The sequence below is a fragment of the Nomascus leucogenys genome, chromosome 18 (assembly GCF_006542625.1).
Source record: "Nomascus leucogenys isolate Asia chromosome 18, Asia_NLE_v1, whole genome shotgun sequence".
Taxonomy (NCBI): domain Eukaryota; kingdom Metazoa; phylum Chordata; class Mammalia; order Primates; family Hylobatidae; genus Nomascus; species Nomascus leucogenys.
Genome location: NC_044398.1, coordinates 66,613,338 through 66,638,996, shown reverse-complemented (window position 1 = coordinate 66,638,996; position 25,659 = coordinate 66,613,338). Strand labels below are relative to the sequence as shown.

Genomic DNA, 25,659 nt, shown 5'->3' with positions numbered 1-25,659 from the left:
AGAGACCTCGTGCTGGTACAAGAGGTACTATCTCATCCTGCTCCCCTGCAGGCACTAAATGAGACAAAGTTCCTTCTGGAGTTCAAGTCCAGAAGGCTGACCGTGCTGTTAATGGCGGTATACTGAGTTAAGAGAAGTCGGGGAGATGGGAAAATTGGGTCCACGACTCTGCCTGGAGGGAAGAATTGTGGTCTCCTCAGGCCTGTGGAGTAGGGGTCCGGCCTGATGATAGCGCCTCCTGGTGCAGAGTATACAAACAGCTGAAGATCTGCCTGGACCCCCCTACCCCTCTCTTTTTTCCTTGTGGGAACTGTATAATTTGGAAAGAGCAAGGACATCCTGGCTCGCAGCTGGCCAGCTCCACCTGCGACCTGGACCCCCTCGCCCCTCCCTGCGGAGCCGGGCGAGTTCACAGGGCTGCCTCCGCTTCTCGCAGCGTGTCTGCTCTCCTGGCCTGGCCTCTCCAGACCTTTCCCTCCACGGGCAGCGATTTCCAGGGCTCTCAAGACTCCAAACCACGTTGTTTGGGGAGTGAAAAAGTGAAAGCACACACATCGTGTCATTAGAGCAGCAGGGCCCAGCTGCTGGGTCAACACTTCCGAAAACAGCGCTTCCTGGGGAGCCACCGGAGCATCTCAGAATCTACGGTTTGACCTCCTGCCAATTCTCATGGTGTCTATACATTTTAACACAAAAATGATATGTTTTCACTTGAGAGCGAGAGGGACATGAACTGTTAAGGTGCTCTGTCGCCAGAGAAGTGAAGCTGGGGGGTAAATTTTAGGAACCCCCGACCCCCCTACCGAGGGAGGATGCGGAGTCGGCTCCTGAAACGCGAGCGAAACCCCCGCGCGCTTCCCGGGGTGACGCACAGTGTCTGTGTTTCTTTTTGCTTTTGACCAAAAGTCGTAGGGAGGGGCCTCCTCAGGGGACAGTCGGGGGCGCTGTGCCAGTGGTTCCTGTCCCCCGACCAAAATCAACTCCAGCCCCAGGCCAAGGCCGCCCCGGCCGGAAGGGACCGCTGGTGGGGGCCGTGGGGGGCGCAGCGGGCGCGCGGGGCTGGGGGCGGCGGGTCCGCCTACCCCGCCTTCCTGGCGTGGAGAGTTTCGGCCCCAGCCTCGCTGGCGTGGACTCTGCCTGAACCACGCCTGGGATGCTTTTGCCAAGGGAAACTTGGGGGGTGGGGGCGGGGCGGGCGACGATTCCCCCCTACACACACCCCGCCCCTGTCCTCCTCGGCCGGCAGCCGCGCTGGGCCGGGGTCAGCTGGCCGCCTTTGTGGCCGCTTCCCAGGAAGGAAGAAGCGTTGTCTGCAGATCAGTTGATCCGCGGGCTTTCCTGTGTCGGAGCGCCGCCGTTTTCCGGGGACGGCTGCCACCCCCGTGATTCCCAGCCGGGGCTGCCGGCAGTGCGTGAGAGCCGGATAAATAGGCCATTGTGAGGCCGCTGAGATCCAGGTTTCTTATCACAGTATCCACCAGCGAGAAGCAGATTCGGCCCCTGATGGAGCTCATCCCAGCTTCTGTTTTCTTTCTCTGCACAGTTACAGCCATTTCTATTTTTTGCCGTTGTAAAGGGAATATTCAGAAAGCAATTTATTGTGTGCGACAGGGACTTAAGGGGGCGTGTTTGCAGACCGTATTCCCACCGGGGTTGGGGTTCGCAACCTTGAATTTAGCTCCGTGGGCTTTGGTGTGTGAGGTTTCTACCCGCCCATCGCCCAAGACAGGCACGTCCTTAAACACCAGCTACAAGTATCAGGAGGGCAAGTCCGTAGGTCTCTAGATCCAGTGGTTTAGCTTTTTGGTGTTTGTTTTGTTTTGTGATAGCCTTGATCTGCTTTATGGACACTGAAAATTTGAAGGTCGAGGGAACACGAGTTAAAACAGGTCAAACGAGGGAGGTTCTGAGGAAGACTGGTGGTTTGGGAAGAGCTGATGCTGATGGTGTTGAGTGTCTGTTTTGTTTTTGTTTTTCTGCTGCAGCAGCCGCAGGGCTGTGGAGGGGTTGGGGTTTCCTGGTGTTTGACTTGTTGGATAGTCATTGCTTGGCATGGCTGGGTTTATGGGCCTGTGACCTGTGCTCAGAAGCCGACGTGTGCTTAGTTGGATGCTCTACTGACACCATGTTGACATGCTTAATAATTTTTGAAAAGGACTCTGCATTTTGAGTTTGAACTGCGCCCGGCAAATTATGTAGCCAGGGCTGTTAGTAGGCCCTCAAATTCATTTGAATCAGCTTGAATAACGGTTTGAATAAGTTCCCATTTGAGATAAGGGCCTGTGGTTAGTTGATAAGCTGCTGAAGGTGATTCTCTTAGTTTTCAGAATATCTACTGTGGCTGTGCTGACGGATTAGAGCACGTTCCACAAACTAGACCAGGCTGCTTGGCATCGTGGGCATCTGCAGGGAGCGGCACCAGCCCCCTGCCAGAACAGAAGAGTGCACAGCCAGGCAAGATTAGCTTCGTTCCGCCTGCTCAGACTTCATCCTTTAGAAAGCATAGAATGTGCACCCCTCAAAGACCTAGTGATTTCCTTAATAAGATACTTATTTGTGCAGTTGTTGCTTCTCTTTTCTTTTCCACTCTGAAATGCCTGGCTTCCAGGGTTGAAAGTGGATTCATCCTACCAAAAATATTCTACCGTTTTTGGGCACTGTGTTAATACTTCCAGCACCTGCCAGGGACTGAATGTTTGCGTCCTCCCAAGATTCAGATATTGAAAATCTAACCTTCAATGTGATGGAATTTAGAGGGGGGTCTTTGGGGAGTAATTAGGTTTAGATGATGGCATGAAAGTGGGGCTCCGTGATGGGATGAGTCTCTATAAAAAGACAAAGCGAAACTAGAGCCTTTTCTCCCTTCACCTGTATGAGGACCCAGCAAGAAGGTAGCTATCTGCAAGCCAGGATGAAGGCCCTCATCAGGAACGGAATCTGCTGGCACCTTGCTCCTGGACGTCCCAGCCTGCAGAACTGTGAGAAATAAATGTCTGTTGTTGAAGCCATCCAGGCTACGATAATCTGTTATAGCAGCCTGAGCTGACTAAGACAACCCCTAAACAACCCTTGAGAAATTACTCTAAATCAGGGACTTTGCATTTCTCAGAGATAGGGGAAGGGAAGTTGGCAATAGTTCATACTAAATAAGGAAAATGCTATCTTTTTAGAAATAGTTTGTATAAGATACAATTGTTTCGGTTTAATGCAAAAAATATTCCCTTCAAATGAGTATTTGTTTACTTGCTTACTTGTTCACTCATTAATTTATGGCTTCACTTTTCATTTATTCAACAACATTTATATAGGACGGGTAATAGAGGAGACTTTGTGACATTACAATAAAAGAGAGAATTCCCTGCCCTGGAGAGGCTTTGGAATAGTGGAGATATAAAGAAATAAAGAATACAACGGAATGTTACACGTGCTAAAATAGATACCTGTCAGGATATTTTAGGGCCACAAAAGGATTATTTGAATCACTTCCATTTGCTCATCATTAATGAATTCCCTAGGTTATTTTTTATGAGCCTTATTATTATTATTAAGGTTTTTTTGAGACAGAGTTTCACTCTGTGGAGCTGGAATGCAGTGGTATGATCTCGGGTCACTGTGTCCTCCGCCTTCTAGGTTCCAGCGATTCTCGTGCTCAGCCTCTCAAGTAGGCGGGACTACAGGTGTGCACCACCATGCCCAGCTAGTTTGTGTATTTTTAGTAAAGATGGGGTTTTGTCATGTTGGCCAGGCTGGTCTCAAACTCCTAGCCTCAAGTCATCTACCCGCCTCGGCCTCCTAAAGTGCTGGGATTACACGCATGAGCCACTATGCCTGGCTGGACTATTATTAATATCATTTATAATGTTATCTATTACTTAACAGATAATATAATAATATAGTATTAATATTAATAATATTCATTAATTTTAATAATTATTAATTAAAATATTTAATTTTAATATGAACTAAAATGCTATTTATTCATATCTATTAATAGCATATATTATTGCTAATAGATAGCATTCATACAGCAATTGACATGTTCCGACACTGTGCTAAGCAGTGTACAGGCATTTTCTCAGTTTATACTCATGATAATTAGGTCCACTTAGAAACCCTATTGTATACAAGAAACTGAAACTGGGACATTAAATAAATTGCTCAAGGCCACACAGTACCTAGTGTGGAGTCAGGATTTTATCCAGCTGGTCTCTTCCAAAGTTTGCCCTCTCCATGCTATGCTGTTTCCAGCAACACAGCTGCAGCACCATGTGAAATCAAGGTTTGTGCAAAGCATCAGAAAAATGCCATCTACTATTTCACATGATCATTTCCCTTTTCACAAAGTACACTAAGACTGATACCTCCAAAAGAGAGAGGTTTGTTCCCTCCTCACTAGAAGCTTCATGTTTTTGCATCAACAGGTTGCAGATACCAGTACCACAGATGGTACTCAGAGGATGCAAGTAAATTTCTAGAATGTGGGGTAGATGGCAGAACAGTGTTCCGTGGCTTCTCAAAGGAGGAGATTTTTATGGGCATGCCAATGCTTCCAGGTAACTGGTAAATTCTATTCTGTGTGGAAGATTCTGTATCAACATGTCTACTTCTTAGTAGGCAGATTTAGTCTGCCTACTAAGTCCTGCCACATCACAAGGCAGGAAGCCAGCATTTTTTTTTTTTTTGAGATGGAGTCTTGCTCTGTTGCCCAGGCTGGAGTGCAGTGGCACAATCTCTGCTCACTGCAACCTCCGCCTCCTGGGTTCAAACGATTCTCCTGCCTCAGCCTCCCGAGTAGCTGGGACTACAGGCACGTGCAACCACTCCTGTCTAATTTTTTTGTATTTTTAGTAGAGCTGGGGTTTCACCATGTTAGCCAGGATGGTCTCTATCTCCTGACCTCGTGATCCACCCGCCTATTCCAAGGAACCGCTCTAGGCTGGTTGGCACTTGTGGCCCCAGGTAATAAAGATCACTTGAGTTTGAGCTTTTGGAGAATTTTCCTGAGTCTTAACACACTTACACACAAAGTTGCAATAAGAAGAGGATGGCAGAGGGCGGGTAGGGGGGCAGAACAAAGCTCTTCAAGTAGCCGGGGATAAGGCCACAGAATATCAGAGTGAGTGCCAGAAATAGAATTCAGGTCTTCTCATGTGTTCTGTAGCACGTTCCCTTCTGCAAGGAGCAACCTCCCTGGAACCTGAAACAGGGTTGGCTTAGAGCAGAAGCAAAGCAAAACTGGCATTTTTCTTAAGGGAGATTTTTTTTTCCCTTTTTTTCTGTTTTGGAATCTAAAGACAGATAGATTCCTTGGCTGGGTGCTAAATGCTTTCATTAGGGAGAGGCCCTATGTGGCTAAATTCAGTTCCTTTCACCTTGAGATAGCCCCTTTGCTCTGACCTTGTCCTGAATATTTAGCAAAGCTGTGAAATGGAAAGCTAGTCTGGAAAAGACCAAGCAAAGAGAGAACAGAAAGAAAAGACTCATTCAGGGTGACATTGTGGGGCAAAAGGTGTCTGATTACCAGGCTTTCTATTGCTGCTTGGGCTCTAGCACACGGAAGAGAGACCTAAGCTGGCCCTCTAAAAAATCATCTTATTATTATTTGAGTAGAAAACACAAACAGTCATACCACTGGAATCTGATAAGGGTTTTCATACTATATGGCTAGTGAATATTAACCCTAGTTGTAGATAAAAGATGACAGATTTAGAGAGCTCAGAAACAAGGTAACATGTAAATAAAACCTCTACTTGTATAACTTTTTGGAAACAATGTGGCAGCTTTCTGCTATCTGGCCTGGAATCACTGGGTCACCAAGGAAACTGTTTAGATGGATGTCTTTGCTCCTTTATTCATTCATTGTCAGTCAGTGAAAAACTGTGGTACTTACTCTGTGCTGCGGACAAATAAGATACAAGCTCATCTGTCCTCGGGGAGCTTATGATATTGAAGGAAGATCAAAAGGAAAAAGTACATGAACTTGAGACTCAGACATGGCGGGGCGGTATGAGGGACCGATCGGGCTGGGACCATAGGCAGCTGTCTGCCTGGGTTGCTTTGCTTTGGGGGAAAAGAGCTAGTGAAGGGGAGGTTTGGGCTTAGCACTCTGATGGAGCTCAGGGTGAGGGACGGACAAAGAGGTCAAACTGGTGCAGGCTGGCAGAATATGCCACCCCAAAATATGCCACTTTGCCATAGGGATTACATCCAATGAAAGGCACTTGCAAAAGAGCAGAGGCAAGATGAGCATTCTAACCTTCCCCTTTTCTTCCTGAAAACAGGAGATAAAAACTCCCATGAAAAAGATTCCCTCCCTGTGCCAGGAGAAAAGAAACATTCTTTTATGGGGAGTCATAGCCAAGAGAATTTTGTACAAACAAACCTTGTTAAGATCATTCATATCTTCCTTTAGCTTCTACACATAATTAAGTTACTTTTCCATGATTGCCTCCCTTTGTTTGACCTAATACATGTAGGTTTTGCTATTTCTTTGGGTCTTTATTTTCTTTTTCTTTTTTTTTATTATACTTGAAGTTTTAGGGTACATGTGCACAATGTGCAGGTTTGTTACATATGTATCCATGTGCCATGTTGGTGTGCTGCACCCAGTAACTCGTCATTTAGCATTAGGTATATTTCCAAATGCTATCCCTCCCCGCTCCCCCACCCCACAACAGTCCCCCGTGTGCGATGTTCCCCTTCCTGTGTCCATGTGTTCTCATTGTTCAATTCCCACCTATGAGTGAGAACATGCGGTGTTTGGTTTTTTGTCCTTGCGATAGTTTGCTGAGAATGATGGTTTCCAGCTTCAAAGACTTGGAACCAACCCAAATGTCCAACAATGATAGACTGGATTAAGAAAATGTGGCACATGCACACCATGGAATACTATGCAGCCATAAAAATGATGAGTTCATGTCCTTTGTAGGGACATGGATGAAGCTGGGTCTTTATTTTCTTATGAGGGCTCTTGTATCATGCAAAACTGAGGGTAAATTTGCATGCTTTTGTCCTGTTCATCTGTCTGCTGTCAATTTAATTAACAGGCCTAGCTTGGACCCTAAGTGGGTGGAGGTAAAGCTTTGCCTCACCTCCATGGCGGCTGTTCTCAAGGCTCTCCCCAAGGGTTAGGGATGCATCCTATGGAGAGAGGGCTCTCCAGCTTCCAGGAGTGTGGATGGGATTCCTCTGCATTTCTGCTTAGGTCATGGGAGACTGACTCAGTGAGAGCTGCAAGAGAGCTGCCCCTGGATCACTAGGGTCACAGCCTGGGAAGGCCCTCACCTCGCTGTTATCCCCTGGGTGATGGCCCTCATGGCATGGGCCTCAGCATTGTTTGGGGGACTATGTCCAGAAAAGCCCACCTTTTCTAGAAGAGTGAGCCCATGGGAGATACATCTACAACTCCGTGGGCTTGAAGTTGAGAGTGGTGAAAGATGTGTGTTTGATGGGTGGGCAACTTTTGGCACCATTATGGGCTAGAAATCTACCACCATGAGACACCCGGACATTACACAGTTTACCTAATGAGCCCAGTGATGTACGAGAGTCTTGAAAGTTGCCAATAGAAAAATTCTAATTTGAGAAAATTATAATGTGTGATATCTAGATGAGTTGTCATTTTGTTTACCAGTGATTGCTGAATGATTGACTTCTCTGCCTTGACTAGATGCTGAATCGCTCCCTTAACTGAACTCAACACAGACATACTCCCCTCCCACCCCATGACCCCTGTGCTTAGGCCTCAATTAAGTTGTGTTTGTATAAAAATTTAAAAATTGTATCACAGTGTTCCATGGTCAAGCATATTTGACCATGGAACGCTATTATTATGAAGCATCTACTAACATCACACTGACCACTGATGTTCAGTAGACACCATTTGAAAGTGTTAGCCTAGTATTTTACGTTATACCTAAACTATGACCAGGGAAAGGAGAGTGTACTGTTTTTATGTACCAGAACCTCTGCTGAATAGAATACAAAATAGGTACTTATAAGTAACTTATTGAGGGATAAACTCTGAGAGTAATTAACTAGTACAACTTAAAACCCCTTTACTTGGACAATGTCCTATATTCATTCAGAAAATTATCATTTTAGTAGATGAAATTTAAGAGATACTTTCATTACATAAGAACCTGTCCTATGGGAGTAAAGAAAATGGTACAATCAAGTGTCCTAGGTTCAATTATTAGTTTTCTACCACACTCTGAGTCTATGAGTAGGAGGAAGGTGACAAGAGCATGAACACGCACGTGCACACGCACACACACACCAGTGAGTGTGTTGTTCATTGTGATTCTCCGTCTTCAAAACTTACCTTAATAACGGCTGCCCTTGCATTACTCATAATAGCCAAAAGGTAGAAGCAACCGAAGTGTCTATCACTGGGTAGATGAATAAACAAAATGTGGTATATACATACGATAGAATATTACTCAGCCTTAAAAAGGAAGGAAATTCTGACACATCGTACGGCATGGATGGACCTCGAGGACATTGTGGTAAGTAATAAGCCAATTATAAAAAGACAGCTACCATACAATCTTGCTTACACAAGGTACCTAGAGTAGTCAAATTCTTAGAGACAGAAAGTAGAATTGTGGTTTCCAGGTGCTGGGGGAAGAAAGAATTGTTTAATGGATAAAGAGTTTCAGTTTTTCTAGATGAAAAAGTCTTAGAGATTGTTGCTCAGAAATGTGACTACACATAACACTACTGAACTATACACTTAAAAATGGTTAAGATGGCAAATTATATTATGTAAGTTTTACCACAATTAAAAAACAAAATAAGAAATAACATTGCTCGATAATGACCAATGTACTGAAAATCAAGCTTAAGGCAAAATAACATTATTTTCACTCCAAAGAAATATTTATGATCTTTATGTGGGAAGTGTAAATCTAGATTTTATTCCTGTTCTTGACTGTTAACTAATTATTCTGAGTTTACGGAAAGAGTCCTGGAGATTGGTTGCACAACCATGCCATGTACTCTATACTACCGAATTGCACACTTATACCTGATGAAGATGGGAAATTTTATGTGTATTTTACCACAATTAAAAGGAAAAAAAAAAAGACCTGCAGGCTCAGAAGTTTTACAATTTCTAAAGAGTCAGAGAGAGAAAAAGATGCCTAAATATATTTCACTTAAAATTTCTTCAATATTTATTATTTGGAATAAGTAGTGTAGTAATATTTTTAAAATTGCTGTCCTAATACGTATCATATTCTTTGAGTTTCTTCTTTTTCTTTTTCTTTTCTTTTTTTTTTTTTTTGAGACAGAGTCTCACTCTGTTGCCCAGGCTGGAGTGCAATGGTGCAATCTAAGCTCACTGCAACCTCCCCCTCCTGGGTTCAAGCGATTCTCCTGCCTCAGCCTCCCAAGTAGCTGGGATTACAGGAATGCGCCAAAATGCCCAGCTAATTTTTTTTTTTTTTTTTTTTTTTGAGATAGAGTCTCGCTCTGTCGCCCAGGTTGGAATGCAGTGGCGCAATCTCGACTCACTGCAAGCTCTGCCTCCCAGGTTCACACCATTCTCGCGCCTCAGCCTCCCTAGTAGCTATGACTACAGGTGCCCACCACCACGCCCGGCTAATTTTGTTTTTGTATTTTTAGTAGAGACTGGGTTTCACCGTGTTAGCCAGGATGGTCTTGATCTCCTGACCTCGTGATCCGCCCTCCCCGGCCTCCCAAAGTGCTGGGATTACAGATGTGAGCCACCACACCTGGCCTAATTTTTGTATTTTTAGTAGAGATGGGGTTTCACCACGTTGGCCAGGCTGGTCTCGAACTCCTGACCTCAAATGATCCGTCCCCCTCGGCCTCTCAAAGTGCTGGGATTACAGGCATGAGCCACTGCGCCCAGCCTCTTTGAGTTTCTTCTAAGCTCTGGAGATAGCAACGTGTAATCTACATTGTTTCTACATGCAATTTAGGAAGCCAAGCATACTCCCCTGACCCTGGCCTGTATTACATGATAAATCATATGTGCAGCTTCCATATTTTTCTTGGAAGGTTAATAGTGCTTTGTTTTCCTCCACCACTGTGGTAGGGGCTGCTGGTGCTCACAACACCCAAGGTCCCCTATTCTTGGGATCCCAATAGATTACACCTCAATCCCTGTGCACCTGGGTGGGCTGTAAGACTAGTTTCCATCAGAGTAGATGTGCCTCACCTGAGAGCAGTGGTGCCTTTTCCACGTGTGCTGTTTGCTCTTACACTGGCCAAATGGAGAAGATTTCAAAAACTCAGAAGAGGATAGAGCCACAAGAAGGAATGAGCCTGGCTTCCCAAATGACTGCATGGAATAGAACTTTGCAGTAGCCCTGTATGGGAATGTGACCAGAATGAAAAATAAACTTTGCTGTGTTAAGTCACTGGAATTTGGGACTTGTTAAGCAGTTAGCCTGCTCTAACACAACCACCAAGGTATTACAGAGACAGGAGGTGTATTGATGTACCTGTGAGCTAAGGAAAGGTCAGATAGGCAAGGAGCATGGAAATTACATGTTTCATGATTCCCAGGTGTAAGCGTTTTATGTTGCTCATTAATCATGTGGCAAATATGTTTAAATAAACATAGACAGGCAATTCCTGTTCAACAAATATCTCAAGGGTAAGGGGTTTTGTTGAGGCTTGGACCGGAATGTTAATGCCTCCTTTGGGCCCAGCACAGCAGATACAGGAGAAATCAAAGTGAAAGACTTCTCAGGGGAAGATAAAACTGAAGCTCAAGTGGGGAGACTCAGGAGCTCCCAGTACAAGGGTCACTTTCAGAGTTCTAATACCCCAAGTCTTAAGAGATTTGAGACCTTTCTTTAAAAGCAAGGATCTATGCTGGCACCAAAGAAAATGTAAGGTGGCTCACGCCTATAATCCCAGCACTTTGAGAGGCCGAGGTGAGCGGACCACGAGGTCAGGAGTTCAAGACCAGCCTGGCCAATATGGTGAAACCCCGGCTGTACTAAAAATACAAAAATTAGCCAGGCGTGGTGGTGTGTGCCTGTAGTCCCAGCTACTCAGAAGGCTGAGGCAGAAGAATTGCTTGAACCTGGGAGGTGGAGGTTGCAGTGAGCTGAGATCATGCCACTGCACTCCAACCTGAGCAACAGAGGGGGACTCCATCTCAAAAATAAAATAAAATAAAATGTAAGACACCCTGACTCTTAGAAGTTCTCCTAATATTATCCATCAAGTCCCGACCCTCATCCCATCCCAGCCTTGGTTCTCAGTTGTTCTTACCAACAATTTCTGTGTAAGAGACTGGAGCTACGGACTGGCTCCCTGAACTCAGCAGTGCACAACAAACTTTTGGCCCTGTTGACTTTGAGGGAAGCCCTTGCTCTTGGCCCCCATATGGACCTTTGGCCAATGGAACTATCAACCAGTTTGTACTTTCTTGTATAGAATGACCTCTCAGCTTCATACCTATGGTTCTTTTTCAGCTCTGAAACTCTTGTGATCCTTTGTTTGGAGGTTAATAGACTGCATTTTTATGACCCTTCAATGAGTTTGTATTCACTAGAAACGAAATCCTTATCATGCCCTCCAAGCCTCTGTGTGACCTGGCACTGCCCCTCTATGACATCCTGGGCTGCTTCTCACCTTTCCTTATCACAGCTACCCTGGGTGTCAGTTTCTGAAAGATGCTGCCTCTTTCTGAGGGCCTTTCAATGGCTGGTTCCTATTCTTGGAAATGCTCTTCTCTCAGCTCTCACCATGCTTAGCTCTTTGTCCTCCTGAAATCTCATCACAAAAGCCATCTCCACAGGGAAGCTTTCTCTGACACAGCCCTCTAACACAGGTCTCTGTATTGGTCACCTTGTGCGTCTTCACCGCCCACTCAGCCCACCTCTTGGCCAGCCATCGTAGCACCAAACTTTGTCTGGGTGACAGCACCTGGCAGCTCCTGGCCTCAGCTGTACCTGGCTTCTTTCAGTTTCTGGCCCAGGATTTCTCTGGTATTGCGGTGGGAGCTTTGCACGCACAGCCTAGGAATGGGAGGAAATGAACAACCCATGACCACTGGGAGGTGGTGGACCCGTTTTTATCTCTTCCTTCTATGGGTTGGACAGTTCTGAGGTGCATTCTCCTCTACTCTTTGGTGTCCCGGCAGAATTGTTCCCATGGCCCACAGCAGTGACCAACTTGAGAATGCACCCTAGTTTCAGCTTTTCCTCTTTCTTTTTTTTTCCCCAGTCCCCACTTCTGTTTCCTGTGATCACTTCCCGAAAGAAACCACCTACATGCAACTCTTTGCCAAGCTTTCCACAGAGAACTTATGCTAAGAGAGTCCTCCTCCCTTATTTAATATATCAGAATCTTTGTCTTTCTCATAGCACTTACTACAGCTTACATTAATTTTATTTTTTTCTATGGTTATATATTTTTTTCTGTCTAGATTAGAATGTAAATGCCAGAGGGCAGGAACCTAGTCAGTTTTCAACTGTATCTTCAGCTCCTCATGTGTAGTTCCTGGCGTAGGCACACCATCACTAAACATATACAAAACGAACGAATAATCTCAAAAATTCTTGTGTCTTATTTTTTTAATTACCCTTGTATTCTAGGTTTTGAGAGGCAATGTAACATACTTGTTAATAGCCTACATTTTGGAGTTAGACATTCCTGACTCTGCCACCTAAGTAGCTCAGTAGCCTTGAGCCAGTTAGCAACCATGCTGAACACCAATTTCCCCAACTGTAAAGTGGGATTCATAATAGTACCTAGTCCATGGGATTTTTATGATACTGAAATAAAATATATAGAAAGCATTCAGAACAGTATCTGGCACACAGAAACCACCTAATATACTTTGCTTTTAAAATACTCATTTAGCTAAAATTTGAAATTGCACAAATGTAATCTCCACTTTAGACCTTCCAAATTTCTCGGTCCTTTACCTACATTTCCCAAGTGTGCTTGAGGTCAGTAATATCAGCCTAATGACTTGTAGCTGGGAATCAAATGATTTGGATGTGCAATGCTCTTTAAACATTCCACGTGTCTTTGGTTTCCCCTATGAAGTGCTTTGGGAACATACTTAATAAAAAACAGACAAAGACCAATGCTGATGTGAAACATGTTCATTTCCTCCATTTCTTGTCTTTTGAGGGATCTTCTTCCATGTGATTACTTTTTAAGTTGTAAGCTAGAACCACAACCAGATAATAATCATGATCATACACTTGTGGTGTTTTCTGAAGCTATAATAATAATTTAAGCAATGATCAAATATTACATTAAGTAATGCTGCTGGAGTGAGAGTTGGGAATGGGTGCTTTTACCAACATAATGTATCTCGGACTTTGTACACTCCTGCCCTCTCCCCACCAACTCAATCAGGAGTAAGGTCTCTATTTTCTAGACAGAAGGAACTCATGCCCCGTCAATATTGACTTTCTATAGGTCCCTCTGATGAGAGAATTTGTGCCTACCTAGAGGCTGAAGAATGTTAGTACCTTGGTTCCAGTGAGTTTCTCTTCTATAGAGTCACCTCAAAGAAAGAGCAAAACCCAGAGAGCTTACCTCTGCCTTGGTTCACAAGCCTACTCTCAGGTGACTTTTAGAAATGCATATTAAATCCATTCAACCCTTGAGAGAGAGAAAACATAGAAGTTGGGTTCTGGAGTGCTTAAAGGTTCAACACAAGACAAAGAGACTGTGTGTCAGCATGTGGGAGGCAGAGATGTTGACTCCTGGATGTTATTCTTGGGCTGCGGAAGGGAGACAGTGCTGGAATTCTTCTTCTGTCATTGTTAATTGAGCCTCTCTGCTTGCAAAGAGAATCTCACCCCACTCCTCTCCTGACTTCCCTCTTCACTTTCCCTTCTGACTAACCCTTACCTGCATTAGAGCCAAGACAGCTGGCCAGGACCTGTGGCCAGGGTTGGGTAGGGAAAGTGGCTGTGTGGCGTGACTCTAGGAAATAGGGTGATGAGGAGGGAAGGATTGTAAGTCTTAGGAGTTTCCCCTCAGTGTCGTGTTGCAGTGCACTGTGACAAATTAAGAACACTGAATGAGGGAAGCCGTGAAGTGTTGTGCAGAGTTGAAGACAGGAGAGCTGACTTTTAGCCGTAACCTTGCCACCAAATAGCTCCATGAGCTTCTCCTCTTTGAGCCTTTGTTTCCTGGAGATTGGACAAGCAGTTTTCTAAGGTTTTTCTCTTGACATTCAATTTAGGCAATTGACGATGCTACGTAAGCCAATTTTTAGCTCCTCACTTCATATCGCCTGGTTTTACCCACATCCCGCTATCAAATGGTTCCTGGCCCCATAAAAATAATCAAGAAAGCTCATGTTGGTGGCTTTTGCCATAGTAGTCTGATTTTTGATGCCATTATTTTTCATGCATATAAAACTAATATTTTAAGCCTTCTGTGCTTTGTTCTGTTCTTTTGGTCTGGAAGAACGTGCTTCAGAGTTGCACTTAGCCTGGAACATGGCCTGACCTCTATGGTATGAATAAGTGAGCTCCTTGAAGACAATAAGATCTCCTGAAATTATACAGGTATGAGCATACATAGACATATATGTGTGTCTATGTATGTGTAGATATATGTGTGTAATATTATATTTAAATAATCTACTTTTTCAAAAGTTCCCTTAAGCTACTCCATGTGATTTTATGATAATTTTGTTTGGTTATATTCTATTTATCTTCATTGCTTTCTGGCTTCATTGCCGTTCTGTCCATATTGCTGCTCAAAGCAGAATTTTAAGAACACCTCAAGGTGTTTTTAAATTAAGCCAGTAAACAGCTTTAGCCAACACCTCCAGCATGGCACAGTGACAAAAGCCAACACAAACAGGGAGTGGGAGGTTTGCTGACAGCTCTGTGCACGGAGACCTCAGGACTGGTTTGGTGAGGCAGGCTCAAGCAGTGACTCGTGGGGGAGCCAAAGAAGACTCAATCATGTTGTCTCTTGTATCAGCTCCCTGCACAAGGAACGGAAATCTACAAGAGGCTGAGTCCTCCTTTAATCAAAGCAAGAGAAGAAGCACTCAGGACGGGGTGGGATGCGGGTCCTCAGACGCTGACTCAGCCCCTCCTGTATAAGGTCTCTGCTGCAGCAGGGCTGGGTCCACATACCTCCTTCTGTGTTTGGTGTCCCAGAGCCGTACTTAGAACTCCAACATTACCCTGTGTGTTCATGGTGATGACGAGATTCCCAAGCACAGTGACTTAAATAAGAGAACTGTACTTCCTTCTATGTAAGCTCAGGTGTACTCTCCAGGGGTGGCTGGTACCCTATGTTGTTGGGGATCCTGCTCATGTAAAGTACCTAGCACCAACAAATGCTCTTCAGTTACCATAAGCCTTAAAAACCTAGGAGAGTTTGTGGGAAAACAAAGGAAAGAGAGAAGATAAAAGCGTGCGTTGCAGAGGGCATTGCCAATGTGCTGTAACACATATGCTAAGGCTCCATAGAGCCTGTGAGCCTGGGCAGGTGACTTAACCTCTCTGTGCCACATCTGTAAAATGGTGATAACAAGACCTATCTTGTAGGCTTGTTGTGAGCATCTCACGCGTTAACACATGCAAAGTGCTTACAGCAGTGCCCGGACCACATTCAGAACCTAATAGCAGGCCCTGTTGGTGCCCTACCAGTACCTGTGGCTACTTCCCATTTTGTGCACTCCAGATGGCCTTGTACTGTAAGAATTTGTGAGTCTGTTTCTAGGCTCCCCCTGGCCTCCTGAGAGTGTGCTCTGCATGCAGGCCTGGCCGTAAGGGCTGAAAAGGCAATAGACAGCAAGCAGCCCTCAACCAGGATGGGATTTGGTGTGTAAATACCTCGGCTTTCTCATCCCTTGGGTGAGACAACTCGTCAGCACGTTCCGAATCGCCACACAGAGGTCTCCAGGGTGACTGAGCCCCAAGTGTCCGCATTCATAACCTGCCCCTGTCATATCCTGTCTTGCTTCCCTTTCGTCCTTGGTTCACTTCTGCACTCTCCTGGCCTTACTGGGATTACTCCCCAAATTAACTCCGTGTATTCAGGACCAACTTCTGGGAAACCCAAACAAAGACACTCTTCTCCTTACTACACACTCCTTTCCGACCATATTGGCCTTAGTGTGCGTTCTGAATGATCCTGCCAGAACCTCTTTCTCCCCTTTTCATGCACCTCCTCCTCCTGATATTCCTCTTCTCACTTTTGCAATCACATATGCACCGGGATGAATCAGATGCAGACTTCTGTGCCCTTCATAACCAATCTTCCAAGCATACACGCACACTGATACATATGGAGAAACCCATAGAATCCAGGCCCAAAGGAAATGGAATGTGTAGCAAAGAATATACATTGTCTCTGGGCTTGCTCTCTCGCCTAACTTCCTTCGGGCTTGTTCTGATTTCCCCTGGGGCCTGCACATATGGTGTATTGCTTAGATTTGTGCCTGGGTTCGGACTGCACATTAAATCAGAGACGTGGGGTAGAATCAAGTCCACAGCTCCATATCCTGTTGTGATGGATAAGCGTTCTCTTTCCATTTCCTCCCCTGGGCAGGGAGAGGATGGAAGTGTTTTGCATGAAGACAGGAAATACCTTCAGTACGGCTTTGTGAGCTAGATGGAATTATCCTGAAAGAGCAGGTCCACTGGGTGAGGAGAGATGTGTGGGCTGAGTTTTCAACTGAATGATTAAACAATAGTGCTTGCTGTGGCCACACCCCGCTATTTTACACAATGGAAAAAAACAACTTGACAAAATACAATCCATGTTGTTGTCTTTAAAATGTGCTATCATTTCCTTGTTATAGCTATGCAAGTTTCAGTACCAAGAAGCAGATAGTTCTTCCTTTGCCAACATGGAAAACATATTGCAAACATATTGGGCTTCCAATATGTTTGAATTTCAATCATGACCCTTTAGTCAGTTTAGTTAAATAGATGCAGTCCCCACAAGGGCAAGGTTCAGATTTCATTCACCATGGTCTATGAACTGTCAGTACCTGCATGAAGCACAGACTTCGCTGCTAGCTCTTCACGACACACATCACTTTTGTAAATATGAGCATTATGATCAGTCAGTGACCAATCACATCACTTCTTTCAAAGTCTGCCAGTGATGGTCACCACACCCTGTTATTGGTGCACACACAGACAGCGAAGCATGTTGCTGTGCTTCCTTGTCTTCCAGTGATGACCCATGTGACATCTTACACAAATGGACAGTCAATGGAGGGAAGTGGCCAGCAAAAATGAAAGTGAAGCAAAGAAATGAAAAATGAGAACGCAGGGAGTGAGATTCAAATCCAACATAAATGGAGGTGAGAAGATATAGCTGAAATTGGGATGTCAACACTCAGGCATCCTAGACTCTACAGAGGCAGCCAGAGGAACTTGGCGAAGGTGACCTTATTGACATAAATGAGGAAAGTGAGGACAAGGAGCAAGATGTCCCAGAGGAAGTGACGCCAGCCAAAAAAAAAAAAAATTAAATTTAAAAAATCACATCAAAGGAACTCTCAGAGTTATTTCATGAATTAAAAGTGAAAAAGATTAAATGTTGGGTGCTCACTCAAATTTAGAAAGGGGAGTAACAGTTTACCAGGGCATAGAAAATATATTTTTCTGTACTGTAAGTTGTATGACAAAAAGATAACACTGTGTATTATTTATATTTTTTATTTTCTGTATGTTATGATGTTTTAATATCTTAAAAACCTGTCTGACTGCCCCTCCCAGAGCTGGCCAATCCTTAGAGACAGCAAAGGGCTCGGCTGGGAGTGTGCCTTTGATACGCAAACTGCCCAACCCAGAGCCATCTCTGCTCTGTGTGGCCCCGGCACCTCAGGAGGCAACATTCTTCCTCTGCCTTAGTCAACCAAAGGCCAGGAACCGGGCAACTAAAGACCACCCCTATAGTTAAGTGCCTGCTGAAATGACTCGAACTAGCCACTCCTAAAGTGCCCTTGCCCTGCCGGGAAACCCCAATAAAGGCTGTAGCCTTGGCTTTCCCTGTACCCCTGCTTTCTGCCTCCTGACCACCCTGAGGCTACCCCACGTGGCCCTGCCTGGTGTGCTTTGTCTCCTGTCTCTAGGACCTGTGAGTATTGTTTTCCTGAGCTTCTCCTCTGTCTCCTCTTGTGGCTGCACTTGACTGAGCATTTCAGGAAAGAATACAGAATGCACTGCTCAAACTACTCTTGGTAAGTTTTTTACAAAGAAATCACACAGTTCTCAACATTTCTAATCTACAAAATTACAGTGTGCTAAATAAATATTTGTTTTACCATTTTTTTCATTTCCTTATACATTTATAACCATAGTGAGAGAGTTTTTAATGTTTTGACAAATATTTCTAAAGGTTATGGGACCATTGTGATTATTTCTTTGTGAGGTTTCTGCATGGTCTTTTGGTGTTTTTTGTTGTTGTTGTTGTTGTTTTTGGACAAGGTCTCACTCTGTTGCTCAGGCTGGAGTGCAGTGGTGCCATCACAGCTCACTGCAGCCTTGACATGTTGGGCTTAAGCAATCCTCCCACCTCGGCCTCCTGAGTAGCTCGGACTACAGGTGAATGCCACCATGCCCAATTAATTTTTGTATTTTTTGTAGAGACGGGCTTTCACCATCTTGCTCAGGCTGGTCTCGAACTCCTGGACTCAAGTGATGAGTTGCCCTCCTGGGCCTCCCCAAATGCTGGGATTACAGGTGTGAGCCATCATACCCAGCCTGCAAGGTCATTCTTACAATCCTGCACTAAGGTGCAAAGCAAAGACTGTCTGTACTTGAGCTTTTATCTTATTTATTAGGATAGTGAAACCTGTGGGCTCTGGAGCCTGAGTGCCTGAGTTCAGATCCTGACTCCAGTACTAAACTGCTTGATCTCTGCTCTAAACCACCCCAACTGAGGCTCAGTTTTCTTATCTGAAAAAAGGAAATAACAATATCACATAGAGTTCTTGAGGTGTGGATTAGAAGGCCTCTAAAAACATGCCTGACATTCAAGAAACATTTGATAAATAAGCTCCATGAAAGTGGAGACCCCGTCCCATATCTTCATTGTAGTATCCCCAGCATTTAGAGCAAAGACTGGCACAGGTAATCATTGCCCAATACATATGTGGCACATAACAGATTAAATAGTCATATTTAATATTCAACAAATACTAGTGACTTGACTCTCTTCCCCTTTTTTCACTTTCTGAGTGCTCTGTACCTTCAGAGAGTTTGAGGAAATCATGGGGCTCAGTTTTACTGAGAGCCCAGTATGTCACCAGTGGCTCCTATACTGGTTCCTCTACAGTCATTTCTGCCTTATTTGTCCCGGCCCATCCTGCCCATTTGATTTAGGTGGCTGGGTCCCTCAGCAAGGTTAGCATTGTTCATATAAATAATGAACTCATACAAATCTATGGAGAAAAAAAAAACGAGACCCCAAAAATGGGGGAAAAAAGAATAATTAATTTGTAATTCAACTTAAATATTTGGAGTCATCTTCACTAGCAACCAAGGAAATGTAAATCAGAACAAAGGAGATGCTCTTTTTGCAATCACGTTTGCACAGATTTCTGGAATGATAGAAACAGAGACTAGTGAGAGTGAGGTGAGAAGACCCTCCCCCGACTGCTGATGCTCACGAGAACCGGCAGAATCTCTCTATAAAGCAGTTTGGCCTCAAAAATCATGAGCCTTTAGACTCTTCATTCCCTTCGACCCAGAAATTTTACTTCAGGAAACTGATCCTGAGGATTCAATGTGGATGAAGCTTTATGTATAAAGATTTTCTTTTTTTTTCTTTTTTGAGACAGTTTCGCTCTTATTGCCCAGGCTGGAGTACAATGGCTCCAACTCGGCTCACCGCAACCTCTGCCTCCCAGGTTCAAGCGATTCTCCTGCCTCAGCCTCCTGAGTAGCTGGGATTATAGGCGTGCGCCACCTCACCTGACTAATTTTTGTATTTTTAGTAGAGACGGGGTTTCACCATGTTGTCCAGGATGGTCTCGAACTCCTGACCTCAGGTGATCCACCTGCCTCAGCCTCCCAAAGTGCTGGGATTACAGGCGTGAGCCACCGCGCCCAACCATGCATAAAGATTTTCATCACAATGTTATCTGCAAGAGTAAAGATAGGAAACTACCTATATGTCTGATAATATGAATTATTTACATGGAAAATGGTATATGCACTTTTTATTGGGCAATATAAGTCTACAAAGAGACAAATGTTTATAATAGAACATAATGTATAATAAATATTTTTAATCACATGTAAAATCCAAACACCTGATGCCTTAATGCCATTCACTCCAAAATGTGAATAACTACCATTTGTGGTGGGTCCACCGTATTCCAGGGACATTGTGTATTTTATTCCCAATTCCCAACAATTTTGCCTGGTAGATATTATTATACCAATTTTATGGATGAGAAAATGAGGTTCAGAGGGCCAGGTAAGTTTCCTGAAGCATCCCTTTAGTTACATAGCTCTGACAGTTAAACCCACACTTTCCAGCCAAATTATGTCTTTATCTTTATTTGGTTGAGTCTTTTTCTTTTATAAGTTATAAAACAATGAGTGATTTTGGTTGAGTGTTTTTCTTTTTAAGTTGTGAAACAATGAGTGATTTTCTAAATTTTTGTAAGTTTTTGTCTTTTGAAAAGATGTAGTAGCATAGAATAATAACCATAAACATGGCTAACAAGAAGGCATTGCAACCTTACTAAATCATTTAATCACTTTGAGCTTCACATGCTTTCAAATAAATAGTACTTCTCTCTACCCATTGACAAGGCTGTATGTCAAAATTATAATGAGATAGTGAATAACATGTATCAAACCTCTTTCAAGTTAAAAAAAGGAAAGGTGCCCAACTTTTAACTGTTCTTTCCTAAGTTGAAAAATTTACTTACTTCAGTTATTTATAAATTTTCCTATCACTTTAATTATTATAAGAGTTAAAACCCTTCAATAAACTGAGTACTTTCTTAGTCACAGATGTTAATATCTCTCTCAGTTAAGAAACGGGGTGCAAAAGTTATTGATTTACATGGTTGAGATGGAAAACTTAGCACACATCCAGCGTTCTTTGGGAAAGGAAGTGGAAGGCTCCCATATCAGATGTTTTGGAAAGAAGATAACTGTGGAATGGGCTGGAAGTTGTAAATGGGAGCTTTCCAAAAACAATTTTATTGGTTCCTGTTGAATATTCATAAAGTTGAAACTTTCTGTCTCTAATTGTCCATACTCTGAGTCTAATATGTTGCAGTCAGTCGTTGTCTAGCTGCTTTCCCGAGAGTTAAGTGGTGATGTTTTCACTGCACTTGGTATTGTGTGTGTGTGTGTGTGTGTGTGTGTGTGTGTGTGTGTGTGTGTGTAGAGCATCGCCAGATCCTGGGCATTTATGGAGCGTTGCCTTCAGGGGCTGTGTACTCTGGACTCTGTCCAGGATGCCAAGCTCGTCCTAGATGACTCCCCATGACAAAAGAACCAGGCTCGGCTCATCCACAAAGATTGTTCAGATCATTACGCACCTCACCAGTTTGTTTGGCAGGTTTTGACCTGGGGACAATCTGGAAGCCCCCCAAAAACTTAGGAGACGTGAACATCTTGTTCTTTCTGCAACAAGGGGAAGGTTTGTAAGCAGCTTCTAAAGAAGCAAGGAAAAATGTATGGCTGGGGCCGCTGTATCTTGAAGTTCCCACAAAGTTCAATAAGTTATTTGCTCCTTCCTGCAACCTGTGCAGCCGCAATTTTAATTAACTGCAGAACTGCCTGCCACCCGGATAGTTTAAAGGAAGGCAACTTCAGCCATCCCAGGGAACTTTCTAAAAAGAATGGTTTTTTTCTTCTTTAGGAGAGCGAGAGAATATGGCAACAAGCCAAAATATCAAATATATATTTGGCTGTATTTACATGACAGACTTTGATTGTGCCTTATTTAACCAATAGTCGTTATCTCCCCAACACTTGGTTTGCAGAACTCTGAAGCAAGGGTGCTTAAGGAGGGCCTCCTGGATACTCATTTCAGGGCCCTTTCTCCCTCAGCTGTAATAATATTCATTGTGATGTGAGTTCCACCAACATCTTTCAGCCCAGGAGGAAGTTTAGTTTGGCTGATTTAAACCTAAAATGAGGGGGAAAAAAAAAACCCACATTTTTTCTTGTTCTTCTCCTGGATTAGGCCGTAGTTTTGAATTTGTTATTATAATTACCTGTACTTATTTATACGTGGAAAATGTAATCTCGTGCATTGACCGCAACCTTTGGCAGACTCTAATAAGATCCCAGATGATCTAGAAGATGATTGTAAATTACTTCCATGCCTGCATTATTTATTTTCTAATTGGATTCTTTCCCAATTTGTAACATTTGGTTTTATATGCAAGAATATGGCCAAGTGACAGGTTTAAAACCTTGCTTAAAAAGATAATTTTTGGAGAAGCTTAGAAAAACAATATCCAACAACAAAAGGAATGATCATGTTCAACAATGGCAAAGGTTTGCAAACTTCTTCTTATAGGGCCAAATAGAGGAATTTTAGGCTTAAGGGCCATTTGGCCTCCATCACAACTACTCAGTGTTGCTATTGTAATGGAATAGCAGCCAAAGACAGTACTTGAAAGAATGGATGAGGTCGTGTTCCAATAAAACTTTACTTACAGAAACAGACAGCTGTTCATAGGCCTATAATTTGCCAACTCCTGAATTATGGTATAATCCATCTGAAGCATGCACCTGGTATGTTGCTTTTAGCTGAAAGTAAAGGAAAAGATAGCCTAAAATTTGAAGTTATCTCAGATATGAAGAAGTACCATGATGGGGAAGTTCCAGGACAGGTTTATTAAAGCAGTTAAATGATGTCTGCAGGCCCAAGAGAACCCCCACCCCCACTCCAAGGGCACATTTAATTTCATAAACTTGGACAGATAATCTTTCCCCAGAGTCTTGCTGGCATTCAACATGGTAGACGTAAGCATGGCAAGGGTTTTTTCCTTTGCATATGTGGACTGTCATGGGCTAGAATTCATGAGGTTCTGCAGAGGTCTGTGGTGGGGAGGGCTCACATGCTACTTCTTTCTCCACTGAGATCTGAAGTGTGTTCTGAACTCTGAGCCATAGCTAACCCCATCCCTGGCACATAGTAAGTTCTTCATAAACAATTGCTGGATAAATGAAAGAAATAATGGAAGGACTGACTGGTGGAAAGATTGAAGTACAGAAAGAGGGAAGGAAGGAAGGAAGGAAGGTAGGTGGGAGGGAGGGAAAGAAGGAAGCAAGGAAGGAAGGAGGGACGGAAGAAAGGTGGGAGGGAGGGAAAGGAAGGCAGGCAGGCAGGCGGGCAGGCGGGCAGGCTGTAGACCAGACAACAGTTCCTGATGTGGGGACGTGCTTAATAGAAACAGGTAGAATTGGAGTTCTAATACCTAACCTGTGTCTTTTGTATAATATCTATACATCTAATATGTATTAGATGTTCTAAAAAGTAAATTAAATATTCAGTGTGGTTCCTACCCTGGAGGATGTTTTCAGTAGTTCCTCCCAGGTGCAAAGGGAGGAGGCCTGTCTGAAACTCTGAGAAAAGGGCTTTGTGAATTGCAAAGCAGAAAACAAATGATGATTAAGTAAGGCTCCAGAAGCAAGGGCAGGTCTCCGGAGAGCAGTCTGAAGAGATAACTCTTCTGCCTTCTTTTTGTCATTTGAATCCTCAAAATTGTCCCTCGCTTAGACCAAATCAACCTCAAACAGTCTATGATTAAAATTTCCACTCTGAGAGTCTGAGCAACGTAGGAATTGTAGGAACTGGACCATCTGGAGATAATTTATAAATAACACTCGCCTTTCAAATGGGCTCTGTCTTCCCAAAGAGTCCTCTGTCCTGTTAGTGGGAGCTCTGCCAAGGCACAAACCACTAAATTGGGCCAGGGACACTGAAGTTGCTGGCGGGAGCTTCTTATCTCTGATTCTTCTAAGAATTTGGGACGCTTCACTGAAACATTTGTTTTTCCTCATGTAAAATGTAAGCTGAAAGTTATTAGCTATCTTTAGGTTGGGAAAAGCTTTCAGGATTTTACTGCATGGGACTCACTCAGCTTTTGCTTTGTCTACTGCTAAAATAATTGAAACGTGAATCAAATACTAAATATAACCCAAAATATCCTGGATATGTAGTAAGCTTTGGGAGCATTAAAACATGACTAAGCCTTTTGCTCCTTTTTCAGTGAACCTGTTGACATGAAAGGAAGCCATTAATACCATCTTTTCCTCCACTCTCCTCCAGGTCAGTCCTAAGCAACACAACCTTAGCCACTGTGGAGCTAGTGCCAGCTGTGTGAATCTGTACAGTGGTGCAGTGTTAAGGGCAAAGAGCACTGTGGAGCAAAGGCAGACAAAACTGCGCAGAGCTCCCAGGCCTGGGTGATGATCCCTGTTCCCAGACGTCTGTGGAGTTGCCATATTGATGTTCTCTCATTGTTTCTGCTGAGCTGGAATGATCGAAATGATTCTGGGACCATGACAAGTCTCACCAGACCTCGTTATGGATCAGGAGAGGTGAACTTTAAAAATAATCAAGTTCAAAGGAGAGCCCTGCCACCTGTGATCAGTTTCGTTAGCAGAATCCCACCAGCCTTGCTCCCCAAATCCAAAATGCACTCACCTCCCGCAGGCCCTTGCCTGCTCTTGGTTGGAGCCCCTGAGTTCAGACACACGCCTGCAGTTGGTTTCTCTGGACTGGGGAGCTTTCCCATTGCTTCCCAAGGACCTCCTAATGGCAAGTGATAAAACTGGTTGGCTGGTGCGTGAGTCGTAGTCAACTCATGGCGTTAGAAACAGAAAGTTGATATAGCAGAGCATTTCTAGAGGTTGAGCTGAAAACTTTTTATTTGGGAAATATACAGAGTAACAGAGAGCTGTGCTATTTAAAATGTAATGGGAGGTCGAGGAAGGCATATCACTTGAAGTCAAGAGTTCGAGACCAGCCTGGCCAACATGGTGAAACCACATCTCTACTAAAAAAAATACAAAAATTAGCTGGGCATGGTGGCAGGCACCTGTAGTCCCAGCTACTCAGGAGGTTGAGGCAGGAGAATCGCTTGAACCCAGGAGGTGGAGGTTGCAGTGAGCCAAGATCGTGCCATCGTGCCACTGCACTCCAGCCTAGGTGACAGAGTGAGACTCTGTCTCAAACAAAACAAAACAAAAATGTAATGGGCAGGCTATCTGCCTGGAGACAAAGTACATGCCCATTTCTGAGAACATTATTTGTCCTGGAAAGGTAGTTTCATAGTGGGATTCTTCTTCCCTGTTTCTTCCTGGGTCCCACAATGTTGATCTTCCTCCATACCTTTCTTTTGTTCCCTAACATTTTACAGCATTGGTTTTCTAACAAAAGGAAGGAAAGTTCCTAGGGAGGTATATCAACATTTCTAAAAGGAAATGTATGTATACTTTGAAAATACATATTTCACATTATAATAGAATTTCATAATTTAGAAATCAAAAGTATATCGCTCTAATTATATTTCTCTTGATGAAAGTAAAATTTGACAAGTTATCTCTGCTGACAAGAATCTGCATCAGTGAATCTGCAAAGAGGGCACCAGTTAGGGGTGGGGCCTCATCTTCCTAGACAGCTCAGGTCTAGAGCCTGTTGGCTGGTCAGACATAACATTTTTATGTTTATCAAATAGGAAAA

General features: G+C 43.8%; 1 long non-coding RNA gene across 2 annotated transcripts; it reads left to right on the top strand.

Moving 5' to 3' along the window:
- The first annotated feature begins 579 nt into the window (after positions 1 to 579).
- On the top strand, positions 580 to 18,153 carry LOC115831258. Of its 2 annotated transcripts, none has more exons than XR_004026784.1 (3): positions 580 to 672; positions 14,422 to 14,522; positions 18,065 to 18,153. It is a non-coding gene; the product is annotated as an uncharacterized LOC115831258 (long non-coding RNA). The 2 variants fall into 2 exon arrangements; XR_004026783.1 differs by lacking the exon at positions 18,065 to 18,153 and adding an exon at positions 17,161 to 17,345.
- The last annotated feature ends 7,506 nt before the right edge of the window (positions 18,154 to 25,659 follow it).